This window comes from Poeciliopsis prolifica, unplaced genomic scaffold, assembly GCF_027474105.1.
Source record: "Poeciliopsis prolifica strain line A6 unplaced genomic scaffold, Auburn_PproV2 SCAFFOLD076, whole genome shotgun sequence".
Lineage (NCBI taxonomy): Eukaryota > Metazoa > Chordata > Actinopteri > Cyprinodontiformes > Poeciliidae > Poeciliopsis > Poeciliopsis prolifica.
In genome coordinates this window covers 1,648,617-1,661,518 of record NW_026562451.1, presented here as the reverse complement: position 1 = coordinate 1,661,518, position 12,902 = coordinate 1,648,617, and the positions used below count along the sequence as shown (strand labels likewise).

The 12,902-nt window shown below is 38.4% G+C and overlaps 1 long non-coding RNA gene across 1 annotated transcript; it reads right to left on the bottom strand.

The window, feature by feature from the left end:
- Positions 1-3,345: 3,345 nt before the first annotated feature.
- On the bottom strand, positions 3,346-5,223 carry LOC129352468 (uncharacterized). Its single transcript, XR_008604883.1, has 3 exons — positions 5,073-5,223; positions 4,035-4,126; positions 3,346-3,462 (listed from the first exon to the last, which is right to left on the bottom strand). It is a non-coding gene; the product is annotated as an uncharacterized LOC129352468 (long non-coding RNA).
- Positions 5,224-12,902: the final 7,679 nt, after the last annotated feature.

The window sequence follows — 12,902 nt, the reverse complement described above, 5'->3', positions numbered from 1 at the left end:
ATTGTTTTTTTGCTTTTTTGTCACACTTAAGCTGATTTCTATTTTTTTTTTTTTTCCAGTCCAAAACAGTCATCCACTCAGTACATGACTTACACCCCCTCACCCGGGGAATACATCCATACTGGCTGATAACATTATGAGGTCATCATTCTATATGGACAGTGCCATTGCACAGAGAATGACAGCCCATTAATTATTAATCTTTTTAAAAACGAAAGATAAATAATTGAGCTGTAACCTAATGCTGATGAACTGACCATTAAGACAACAATAAATGAGGCATGCAAGCTTAGCTAGACATTTTCAATTTGTGTTTATTTTGAAATTAGGTTGATTAATGACCTTATTCCACAATTAAATGCTCCAACCATGTGGGAATTTTTTATTTTGTTAAAAAAATAACTACATTTTGTTCGGCATGTAAGTCACAATATTTTAGTTCACGAAAACATCTTGAAATGAACATGAGTAACTAAAACCAAATATTTACATAGACTTTATGAAAAAACAATTTTCTTTTTGATATTGCATCAGTCTAAGTTTGGCATGTTTCAGATCAGTTAGAACTACCAAACTGCTAATCTTCAATAATGAAAGAACTTTTTTTTTTTCACAAACTTTCTTAAAATTTAATAAGCATCCATATTTTGCCTCAAAATATGTTAATCATAGAAGGAGCTTTCTGCCACCTAAACAGTGTTGATGACTGGACCTTGTCAGGCTATTTAAACTTCTAGACATTTGCTTGAACAAATGAACTTGACACTTTCAGTCAACTGGGTGGTTGAACTCAAAGATGGACCTGTCTTCTGGAGGTCCCCAATTCTCTTTGTGATATTCTGGTTGATTTCTTTACAATTTTCCTGATGTCAAACATGGAATCAGTGAAATTGAGCCTGTAATTACATCCAAAAACATTCCTTCAGTTCAAGGCAAATATTATGAGTTGGATCACCCTCGGTTTATGAACTGATTAGAAATGCAAAGAGAATGTCAAGTAACAAATACCTCTTTTAAAAATGTATAAAATTAGGAATTTTAAAAATAGGTATCATTTTAATAAATGACTCTAAACAAGAACAGTTTAGTCATAATTGATCTCAGACATTTACAGATTCTATGCCAACATGTGGTTTCTGATTTGCTTCAATAGAACTGGAAGATTGTCACATCCACAAGTGGGAGAGTAGAGGGTGTTTCACTTCTGATTTCAATAATGTTTACTTTTAATTTGTTCTTCCAACTCTACCATTACTAAAAATTATATGAACTGTCCTTATCCTGCACTTAACTCTGGGGGGGGAGGAAGGGAATGATGGTCCAACTCTCTGAACCCCACTCCAGCCCTAAGGGCCAAAAGACTCCTACAATCAGCTTTGACTGCCCACAAAGAGACATGTTAAAACGCTGCCTGAACATATATGTACATATACTACACTCATTCCCACAAAGACCTTCAGTTTTTGACCACAAAATATATACAGACAGGCAAAAAAAGCTTTTTTACAAACATGTTACAGAGTGACTCATTCAGGATATGTTCTAGCGTACCAGTTGTATACGCATTCGTTAGTTGAATCCATATGACTGAAAAAGCCAGTCTGCCACATTCCTCCTCAGCAGCAGCATGACAGACCAGTTCCTTGTGTAGAAAATCAATAGGACAAAAAAACGTGATATTAAAGAAGCACTGAAGATGGAATGAGATAAAATCAATAGGAATAGGGAGGAAGGGAACACTGAAAAAATAAGTCATTGGATGAACATAAAAAAATTATGGAAAGGATTTCCACCTGATTACTTTGCTTTATTTCAGCACCATGTACTTGTGTCACTCTTATTTAAAGCAAATGTGTTAGGTCAACCTAATTTATTAAGATTATTCCAATGTAAAGCAAATGTGTTGGCTCAACTTGTTACAATGGTGATTCAATGGGTGATTCTAAATCAAAACATGTTGGCTCAACGTAATATATTGTGGTTATTCTTATATAAATAAAATGAGTTGGCAAAACATAATTCATTAAGGTTGTTCTAATTTAAACCAAATATGTTGGCTTAACCAGAATTATGGTAATGCAACGGATGATTGTAAATCAAATGAGTTGGCTCAACTCCATTCATTAAGGTTATTCAAATTCAAATGAAATGTGTTGGCTCAACATATGTTTTAAAGGTTCCTTTAACTCAGTTACTAGAGCGTGACCCCAGTGTAATGCAATACAGCCCGCCCAACTAATCTGCAATTTAGGACCAAATCATTGATGTAACTTCATTAAGATGAATATAAATCTAGTTGAAACCACCTTATTTTACAGTGGTGCCTTCACACTACTTGATTCAGTAGGTTCAACTCACTAAAAGTAAGTTAGCTCAACAAATATGCTTCATGCTAAAAGACAGCTAGTTAATCGTGTGGAAATCCTTTCCATTATTTCATGATGTTAGTTCAAAGACATTTTCAAGCGTTAATCAAGCATTTTAAGATAGCACTAGGTGAAAGTGTAGGAAGAACACTCAACAATTAGAAAAGGTACAAACACAATTGTATTTGCAGAATTGTTATACATCGTCTTTTTACACAGCACAAAAACACAGCTGAGTTGGACATTGAAATAAAAAAAACAACTACAAAAAGGTTACAGTTTCATTTCCCAGCCAATTCTTTACAACATAAAACATGTCAGTATAGTTGCTCAACTTAGAGAACTGTAACAATATAAATCTTTTCTACTGCAGTCTTTAAACACTGATTTTCCATATGAAACTTTACTCAACTTAGCGGCGAGTTTCATATTGAGAACTTGTGCTTCTTTGATAAGTTCTTTCCATCCAATTTCATTATTATTTTCTGTATTACTTCAAAGGTATGCTTGAGTTACTGAGCAAGTTGAGTGCTGAACGCACTAAACTTGAGGGTAGCTCAAGTTTAGCTTTGTACACTACATATGGCTCTGCAGACTTTTTTCGCACAGAATGTACCTAACATGGTGCGGCGATAAATGTAAACTTGAGGGTAGCTCAAGTTTAGTGCGTAGATTAGTCCCCAGCAGCATCACTATTGCAGAAGATACACTGCCCAAGCTGTTCATAACTTCCACCTCCTCCAAGACAATCCCAACATCCAGATGTGCATCTGCACCCTCTGCTCAAATGACGAATCCGAGGACAGTCTCGGCTTTGGCCATTTCTGCACATTCATCGACGTCCTAAGGGAGTTAGGGAAGGGTATTGGGGGGGAGACAATTCACATGTAATTAAATAAATAAATTAGACTGACATTGATTGAGTCACTCATGGACCTTAGTTGGTGAAAGTATTTTAACAACTCTTAGGAGTTCTATTGTAAACACAAAGAGAATTTAACATACCATGTACTCCCTCACCAGCTTCTCTGGATCTTCATTTAGGTACACACAGACCTTTGAGGATGCACTCTCATCTGCCCTCAGCAGTGTCATCCTAAATATGCAGATCAAAAAACAATGAGAACAATCTCAAAACTCCAGCAGTATAGGTTCACACACTTGAAAGCATAGCTGCATTCAAAGGAAGTCACAACAAAAGTGATCAGTGGCTTGCAGTCTGTTTGAAAGATATTTAAAATTGTTAGTATCCCTTCATTATGCCATGACTAAAATGGAGTTTAACATCTTATTTAAACATCTAACTGAAGCTGTTAGAGGTTTAAATAAAGACATGAATATATCACCAAAGAAATATGTGAAAAGTACAGAATGGTCAACACAGTCTATATCCTTCTACTTAAATGAATATGCAAAGCATTCCATGTCTTACAAGTACATAGACAGTCTATGTGTGGGCATGGGTAACGTCACATATGCCGGTGTTTAAGTGTAAAATGTTTTAACAGGTCATATCTACGAGACAGAGAGAGACTACACTCCTTACATTTCCACATCCCCACGCAAATAAAGACAAATAAAACAGACTGGCCAAATAAATGTTTAGCTGAACTCTAGCTTTATAAGCTCTCTAACACATTCAGTCACTTTAGATCTGGCAAAACTTACTATTAGCCACTGAAATCTATAACTTGATAGCCGATGAGCCCCTTGACCAGAACTTAAGCAGGTGGATTACAGACAGGTGATCAGGTGATGTTCTGAAAGAGATCAGATATATTTTCAGCCATTAAAATATGCAATTCATACTGAACTGAGTTGTATCTTTTAGTACAAGTCCCTTGAATGCCTCATGAATATAACCACTGGACACATGCAAGCACGTATGTGCAGAACAGCGTGAATTGAACATGGTAGAAAGCAATAGTAACATAGGTCAAAATGAGCACAAACAATCAACACAAAAAAACATCAACATTTCAAAATTAAACCAATGAACTTCAATATTGTTTTTGAGCTACAATTATTTGGGGACAACAAAGAAGAGTCCAAAAAAACCCCAACATCTTTACAGCAGAGGAATATGTATTTTAAAGAAAAAAAATAGAAAGCTCAAGTCTGTAATAATGGATAATCCATTGAGAGTTTTAGCCTGACAAAATATACTAGAAATCCATAACTAACAGGTATTTTAGGAACATTTAACAAAGCTCAAAGCAATGCTTTCTGCAGGTTTCACCGACTGAAATGTAGGACTTTTTATTACCATAATTAATTAAGAATCTCGATGATGATAGACAGGTACCAAAGTGTGTATCTACATTTACCTCCATAGTAACATTACTGAAATAGAATTAAAATAGTTAGAAATAGACTGATGCCAGATCCGTGTGTTAAAAATCCACTAAACCTCCAGGGAGCTCAGGAGGAGCAAAACTGTGACATTTCTGGGGTCCATTTGTGTCCCTGGCAGCAGCTTTGTACACTACATATGGCTCTGCAGACTTTTTCGCACAGAATGTACCTAACATGGTGCGGCGATAAATGTAAACAAAAAGCTATCTGCCTTAACCTAACCGACTTAATCTACAAAACATGAAATAATGTGACACAAGTATGGAACAATTAGAAAATGGTGCAAATGGTAGAGAAATTTTAAGTTACATATTTTTATATGGATTTGGATGAAAATAGTTTGACTCTTACCTTCTTCAAATTAAGTGGATGCACGCCAGGAATCTCCCCTCTGCCCTTGAAAAAACCCAACAAGGTGCAAGCCAGTTATCTCGCGTGATTTTCCGTAATCTCTTGATGTCGCTGGATCCTCTTCAGCGGGAGATGAGTCTGACACAATAGCGCTTTGGAACTGTGTGTTTTTTTTTAATTAGATTAACTTTGACAAATATTGATATTGAATAAAATTTTATATATATATATATATATATATATTATATATATCTTATATATATATATATATATATATATATAATATATATATATATATATATATATATATATATATATATACTGCGCAGGACCCTCAAGCTCCCAGGCCTCTGGTAGAGGACCCGAGCTCAGAGGATAAGAACCACCCGCGGTGGGTATATAAATGTTAATTAGATTTATTCAAGTTGAGATAACGTCATTCAATCACGTTAGTCCAGTTGAGAGAAAAAATCGATTGTCTCGCGTGTTCTCGCGTGATATCCCGTGATTTCACTCGTTGTCGTCAGCACAATATCAGTCTGACAATAATGAATCATGTTAGCTCAACATGATTCAATTTTATAAATGTGAAGTCGTGGAATATCTTGTTTATCCAACATGATTTTATCACGTTTTCGCTTCAAACCCAACATTATTGTGTGAAAGGTACATGATTTCTTTTGTTCATGTAATACGCCCGACGTTCTTTTTTTTTTTTGGCGGAAGATCTAGCTGACGTAATTGAATCACGTTATCTCACCTTGAATACATTTTATTCCATTTGCGAGAGAAAACCAATTGTCTCGTGTATTCTCGCGTGATATCCCGTGATTTCCCGTAATATTGCGTGAACTTGCATGATATCCCGTGATCTCACTCGTGGTCTTCAGCATAGGATCGGTCTGACTATAATGAATCATGTTAGCTCAACATGATTCAATTTTATAAAAGTTGAAGTTGTGGAATATCTTGTTTATGCAACATGATTGTATCATGTTTTTGGCTCAAACATGGAATTATTTAGTTAACAGTACATGATATTCTTTTGTTAATGTGATAACCCCTGAGGTTCCTTTTTTACAGTGAAGATGGAAGCAGTAAAATATGTTCATGTAAGGTATTTTACCATTCTAATGCGAAATATTATTCATTCTTTTTTTTTTTTTTTTAGGAATAATGTAGGATTAAAAAAGAAAATCCTGAACAGGAAATGGAGATTTATATGAATAAAGACAAGAACGCTAGAGCATAGATGGGGGGATGAGATGGAGACGGAGAGTGGTGACAGTGATAGAGAACAAGAGGACTCTTGGGACAGCAGAAGAGACAAGTTTATCGATCCAGGACAGCAAGCTGGCTCACATTTCACATCCTCAGCAATAACACCAGCTCTCTGCCATGGAATTGAGCCCTGCATCCCGTCTGGACAGGGTCACCTCCACCCCATATGCATCTGTCTTTGGGTGTGTGTGGCTTTCATGGTGTGTCTGGAAGAGATAGAGCAAGGTTTGGAGAAATATTTTTCTTTCGGTGGTTGCATATGAAATATTTAGTGATAATGTAAGGTGCAGTTGCTATGCCTTACAGTGTATTCCAAGAATCATACATTAAAAACAGCTGAAGAAAACATACACGGTGTGTCCAGACGTAAAAAATAAATCTGTATTTATTTCATTGCTGTGAAACTCTGTGACATCCAAATAGTTTATTAAATCTGGAGGCACATGCCAACCTCGCCAGAGGAACCTGATGCCTGAATGACTTGCATCAGCAAAAGTGGCAAGCTGAAAATGGGGAGTGGATTTGGCTCTGAAAGGCCTCCACTGTCATCTAAGAAGGCCGAACTCTGTGACAGACGACCAAACATGTGGCATCTTCCTGACCCCTGACCTGCCAAACCTTCCCCTATCTGCCCCTGCTGTGGCTAAGGGATGGCTCTCAACCTCAGCCACCACTGACCACTGGGACTCCTTTGTGCCCATAGTCCGTCACATCAGGAAAGGGCGCCCAGAGGTCACATAGCAAACAGGTGAACTTTGACTCTCCAGTGCGGGTCCTGGGATCTGGTATTTGGACATGGTGTGTAGAGACTCTGATAAGATTGAGACGTGTGGACAGATTAGAGATAAGACTGATATAACATTAACGATGGGTACATCCATGAAAGAAGATCACACAAAGAAGATAAAATACTACAACTTTCATCATGCAGTTGTCTCTTGATAACCTAATTCCAAACGGATAACTCAGGTAATGTGATATAGAGAACCAACACACCAACTCTGTGAAGTTTTAATTTGCAAAAACCAGAATTTACATACTCTGTTTTGTTCTCACTGTCTGAAGTTAAATCAGAACAAACTGCTCTTGTTTTAGGTCAAATACAATTCCCAAAATTATTTCTATTTGGTAAATGCAACAGTGATGAGAGAGAATGTGTGAGATGTATTTATTATTCTCATCAAAATCAAAAGTTTGCATACAGAATGATTGCCATCTCTTCATTAAAAAGGAAAAGCTCAAAAGATGATGTCATGGGCTTGAAAACCTCTGATAGGTTGACTGACACAGTCGAGTTAATTGGAGACATCCTTGGACAGAGAGGGGAATGTCAAACAAAATCAACCAAGATATCAGAGCTACACGAGTCCGGTTCAACATTGGGAACAATTTCCACGTTTTAAGGTTTGTCATTCATCTGTTCTAACAAGTTCAAGCAAGTATAGATATGATGGGAATGTCCAACCATCATGCTGCTCAAGGAGACGCATTCTGTGAATGTCTTTTGGTCGGAGTGAAAATTGATCACAGAACAAAAGCAAAAGATGCTGATTAAACCTGGTAAGGCAGACTGTCCATAATTAACACCTTTACATTTTGGAGGAAAAGGGGTTTTAGTTGTTCAAATCTGATTACTATCTAATGCAGTTAAGATAATGATTACTCATGAGCACTCACTCCAACCCCTATTAAAAAAAATATGCTGTTTTAAGGAAGAACAAATGTTGGATGGATCTGTCTGAACGCCAATTAATAAAGAAACCACTACTTTTAAACAGTTAAAGGAATCACCAAGGTATGTTTGTTTAATCAAATATGTCACTTAGGTATGATAAGTTATGTCCAGTCTTGTCATGTGTTTCCAGGAGAAGCATAGCATCCAGTTAAGAGCTTCTGGACCTGTCTCAAAATACTTTCAGCACCAGTTGGGTTTATACTTCCCTGACAAGCATGACCACCCACCCAGACAAGTACTGGCATTTCCAGTGAGCAGTTTCAGACTATTAGCCAGCATCAGATTTTCAAGCTCCAGAACCTCGTGATCAACATGACCAGCAGTCCTGGATTTAACTGAATGGCAACTTCCATCCCCGTCTCCCCTCCGTTCGCAGGAACAATAAAACTCTGTATTATATAAGGAAGAAGAAATATGGCTTTTTGGGACTTTTTTTGTTTTTATGGTAATTATTCTACTTTGTGCTTCTTTTCTTACATGAAAGTACATTCAGAAAAATTAACCATGAGGAAATTACACTTTTAAGTGTAATCTTAACAGTGTATATGTTCAACAAAATTTCGTGTCAAAGAAAAAGAAAGCTGATTTCTTGAAATAATTTAAGAACAGCTAAGTTTGCTTCGAGGTTCAACAATGGCAAGAAATCATATCAGTTATTCTTCATAACTTCACTGCATCCTGGAGACGTTTTCAAAGACGGCACAGCCTGAACTTCTGAACTCAGACTGATCCAAAGAAAGAAAAAAACCCACAAAGGACTCATCACACGCGTATCCTAAATCCGCAGCCCACTTGTACCACAGACTCCAGAACCCAGGGGTCATATCTTCAGCTCTGCTAAACTAACATCTTACTGACTCGGGTCAGAAAATAAACACAAGAGAAAAGAGCAGCCACAGCGTGACTTCAGCCCGGAGCAGACGCTTTTTACTGGCGGTTTATTTTTATTTGGAGGCACAATCAAAACATCCACGTGCAGAACTAGATGAGCACACATTCAGCGTAAACACAGGCATTAGTGAATAAAAAGGACGTTTCTTGTTTTCAACAAAGTTATAAATTAACACAACTGTACTGCAACAGTAGTCATTAATCTTTTTTACTTACTAGAGAAATTGGTCACACTTCAATACATTTTGTTGCCACTGCATGTGATGGACAAGTTCACAGGTGAAAAAAAAATGTGAATGGGAAGAAAATTTATATTTGTTTTTTTTTTTTTGTATTAAGCCTCCTAGAGTCAAACTTTGTTCAGAATTACCCGTCACTACATTCACTTTTATTTGCATATCTAGAGGCTGTAACAATCACTTACTTTTATTTGCAAAACAGTTCAAGCTCAGTCAGATTGGATGGACAATGACTCAAATAATCGCCATAGATTTTCAATTTAAGCCCAGACCAAAGATTTTGATCTGGTCTTTGACTAGACCAGTTGTGCCCAAAGTCAGTCCTCGAAGGCCAGCATTCTGAATGTTTTAGTTCTCTCCCTGGTGGTAGTAACAACTTTTTCAGCATGTCAATGTTCTTTGTAGGCCTTCCTTTGAGCCATAATTTCATACAAGTGCATAAAACCAGGGAGAGAACTAAAACATGCAGGATGCCGGCCCTTGAGGAACGACTTAGGGCACCATTGGACTAGACCATTATATAAAATGTATATGATTTGATTAAAACCATTGACCACTGACAATTGTCGATTTTATTTGCTTTCTCTTGATTAACATTTGATTAGTCAACCTGCACAACATCTGCAGACCAATCACTTTTCATATAGCAGTTAGTCGATTTTGTAATAAAAATAAAATAGAAGATTAATTCCTACATTTATTTATCAAAGTTCAAGATAAAAAATGTATTTATTTGGCACATACAACACCAGATTTGGCAATTTTCATTTATAAATATCAGTTTTAGGCCTTTTAAGCACTTTTGGCTTTCCATAAATCGTTCATATTTGACTTATTTTAGGCCTCTCCTTTTGTTTTCTGTTTTCAACTCCAAAAGCAACCCCACAGTTTGCCAGAGGCCTCCTGCCTGTCTTATGGGATGCTGTGAACTGGGTGTTATTATGTATTTGTCTTTCTATGTGGAGATAGTCACTGCGCTCATATGACTGAAGTGTACTTAGCGAGGATTTTGTGCCCTTCAAAATGCCACACTGGTCAAGGATATATGACTGTTAACAGTGGGCTGGTTTGAGTTTTTGAGCCCCTGGTAGAGTGTAAGTGTGTCACCTGATTCTGGGAAGCTATTACACCCCATGCCTTTGACACACTGACTAATTAGCACAATGTACACAGGAGTAGGGCAGCCTATAAAAAGCCCAGCTGGAATGGGAGCAGGGTTGTCATTGCATAGCATGGACCTGCTGCACGGGAGCTGGATGATAATGAAGCGCTGGTGCCAATGAGGAGACTGGGAGTGGGGAGGGGGGGAAGAGTCAGGTCCGTAGAAGAGGACTAATAATAGCAGACGAAACTGCACTACTCGCAACACACTTCTAGACACACACACATGCAGACACACCGGCTTGGCACAGAGCTTCAACGGTAACCTGATCAAGCCACCGCAGAAACCGAAGCAATCAGGAATCAAAGCAAATCCTCCACGCGTACAGTAGGAGTGTGCATGTGCAGAACAAATGTCAATGCATGGGAATGTGTATGTGTGAGAGCCCAGGGAGCCAAACATAAATGGAAGCAGAGCTTGGTGGAAACCACTTTTCTCTCCATAAAGTGAGCGAGCGCATGTCTATAATGTGCCTTACCAGAGTGGATATTGTGAGCCTTTCATTCAGCTTGGGGAGATCTCCCTCTTTTACTCCAGCCCTTCATTTACACCCATCATCTTTGCTCCTCACAAAGCATCTGAAGCCCATTCTCTGCCTCGCATCTCCTCTCCATCACCCGCAAATACAACAAAATCTCTCTCTCTCTCTGTGCCCCGACAAGACAAAAGACTTCTTGCTCCTAATTGTGCCCAGCTGTCACAGAGACGAAGGAGGTGAGCAGCTCAGGAGAGGAGAGGAGCAGAGGGGGGCGGGGGACGGTGGAAAATAAAGCATAGACAGGCATAGAGAGGAGTAGGTCGGGGAAGAGGAGTTGAGGAAGAAATGAAAGATGTGTTTGTTCAGCACCGCAACGCTGACAAGTCTCTCTTATCTCTTGCCCAGCCAAACCATATGCCCCTTTGGCCCAGAAAAGAAGAGTGTGCGGATAGAAAGTTGAGGTAGAAAAAGTGAGGGGTGGCCCAGGCATTATGTAAAAAAGGCACATTTTTAATGAAGAGTTCCTCGAGGTAGCCAGAGGAAGAAAATGAATAGACAATAACAGAATGAACTGTGGGAGCTTCTGCCATGATCCCCTATGGCATCTCAGTCGCCCTGTTGACCACACACGCCGCCTGGCACGGCTCTGACACCAACGCCACACGACACAGAGTCACCATCAAAGCCCCAGACACTCCAGCAGTGGGAGGCATCATGCCTGGCTGCATGGTAAAAAGAAAAACCCAAAATAAATTTGATTGCACACAGGCTTTTCACTCCGTGGAAACAAAAGTGGACACAAATTGTGGATGTCAAACACAGTTTCGAGCGCTACTGTAATTTGGGAAGGGTCCTGTTTAAGTAGTTTTCTGTTACTGGTTACCGATATGTTAAGTCAGAGGGTGAAGTAATATACACAGAAGTATCTGTGAGAGAGTGGGCTTGTATGTATGTGTGTGACTGGTCTCACATGTTCAACTCTCATTGAACCACATGTCCAAATCCCCCTTGTTTATTGACTAGAAACTGATACTTTTAAGGACTTCATTCATGCTACATTACAAGAGGTAAATTCAATAGCTCAGGCATTATGGTTCAGTCATATACTTTCCCACCATGAGTTTTTTTTTTTTTTTTTTATGTTGGATGTCTTTGTGAGCCGTTTTTCCCTCACAGAAGACACTCTGTTTCCCAGAGCTGCGCTGCTCGGCAGTTTATCAGCAACACCTCCAGTTATAAGTGCCCAGAGGGCTGGTGAAGTCGGTTTTATTTTATTCAGTGTGAGTTTTATGCAATTTCAATAGTAGGAGAGGTTCCATGTGGATGGGGACTTAATCTGATTGATTTTCCAATGTGGGAGTTCACATTACACTAGCACTATTAAATGCAATACTCCTAGAAAGCATGCTGTTTCTAGTAAAAGACAACAGTATTCATTCCCCTTTGAACCTGTTTTTATACTTAGAACACAACTCCAATAAATTTCATGAGGATTTTTTGAACAACACAGAGCAGATTCATATCAATCAGTATATCTCTGTGTCGGCTATATCTTTATGGTTATTTTCCTGTTGGAAGAAAAACCTCTGCCTCAGTCTTGTCTTTAGCATCTAAGACGTTACTGGACTCTATATTTACTTACTTACATCCATCTTCCCAATAACTCTGACCAGCTTTCCTGTCTCAGCTGAAAGAGAAAGTTTCCCACAGCATGATGCTGTCACGATCATGTGAAACAATACTGTTTTTGTTTTCCAATAGCATTTTGCACATAACTTATTTGACTCAAGCACTTAAATTCACCGATTTTTTGGGCTCTGGTGGCCTTTTATTGGAAAGTGCTCAGAAAGCGTCAAAGGTCACGAGGCCAAGAACTAAGGCTTCCTTCTGTGGGTTGTGGTTACCCCCTGTGCCACCGCAGCATCCACAAAATTAGCCTTCACTGATGCAATTGGCAAATTGTAAAACCTATTCATCCTTCCAGGTCAACTTATATCAAATCAACAGTTTCCATTCTTTGCATTTATGATAGGTTACACAATTG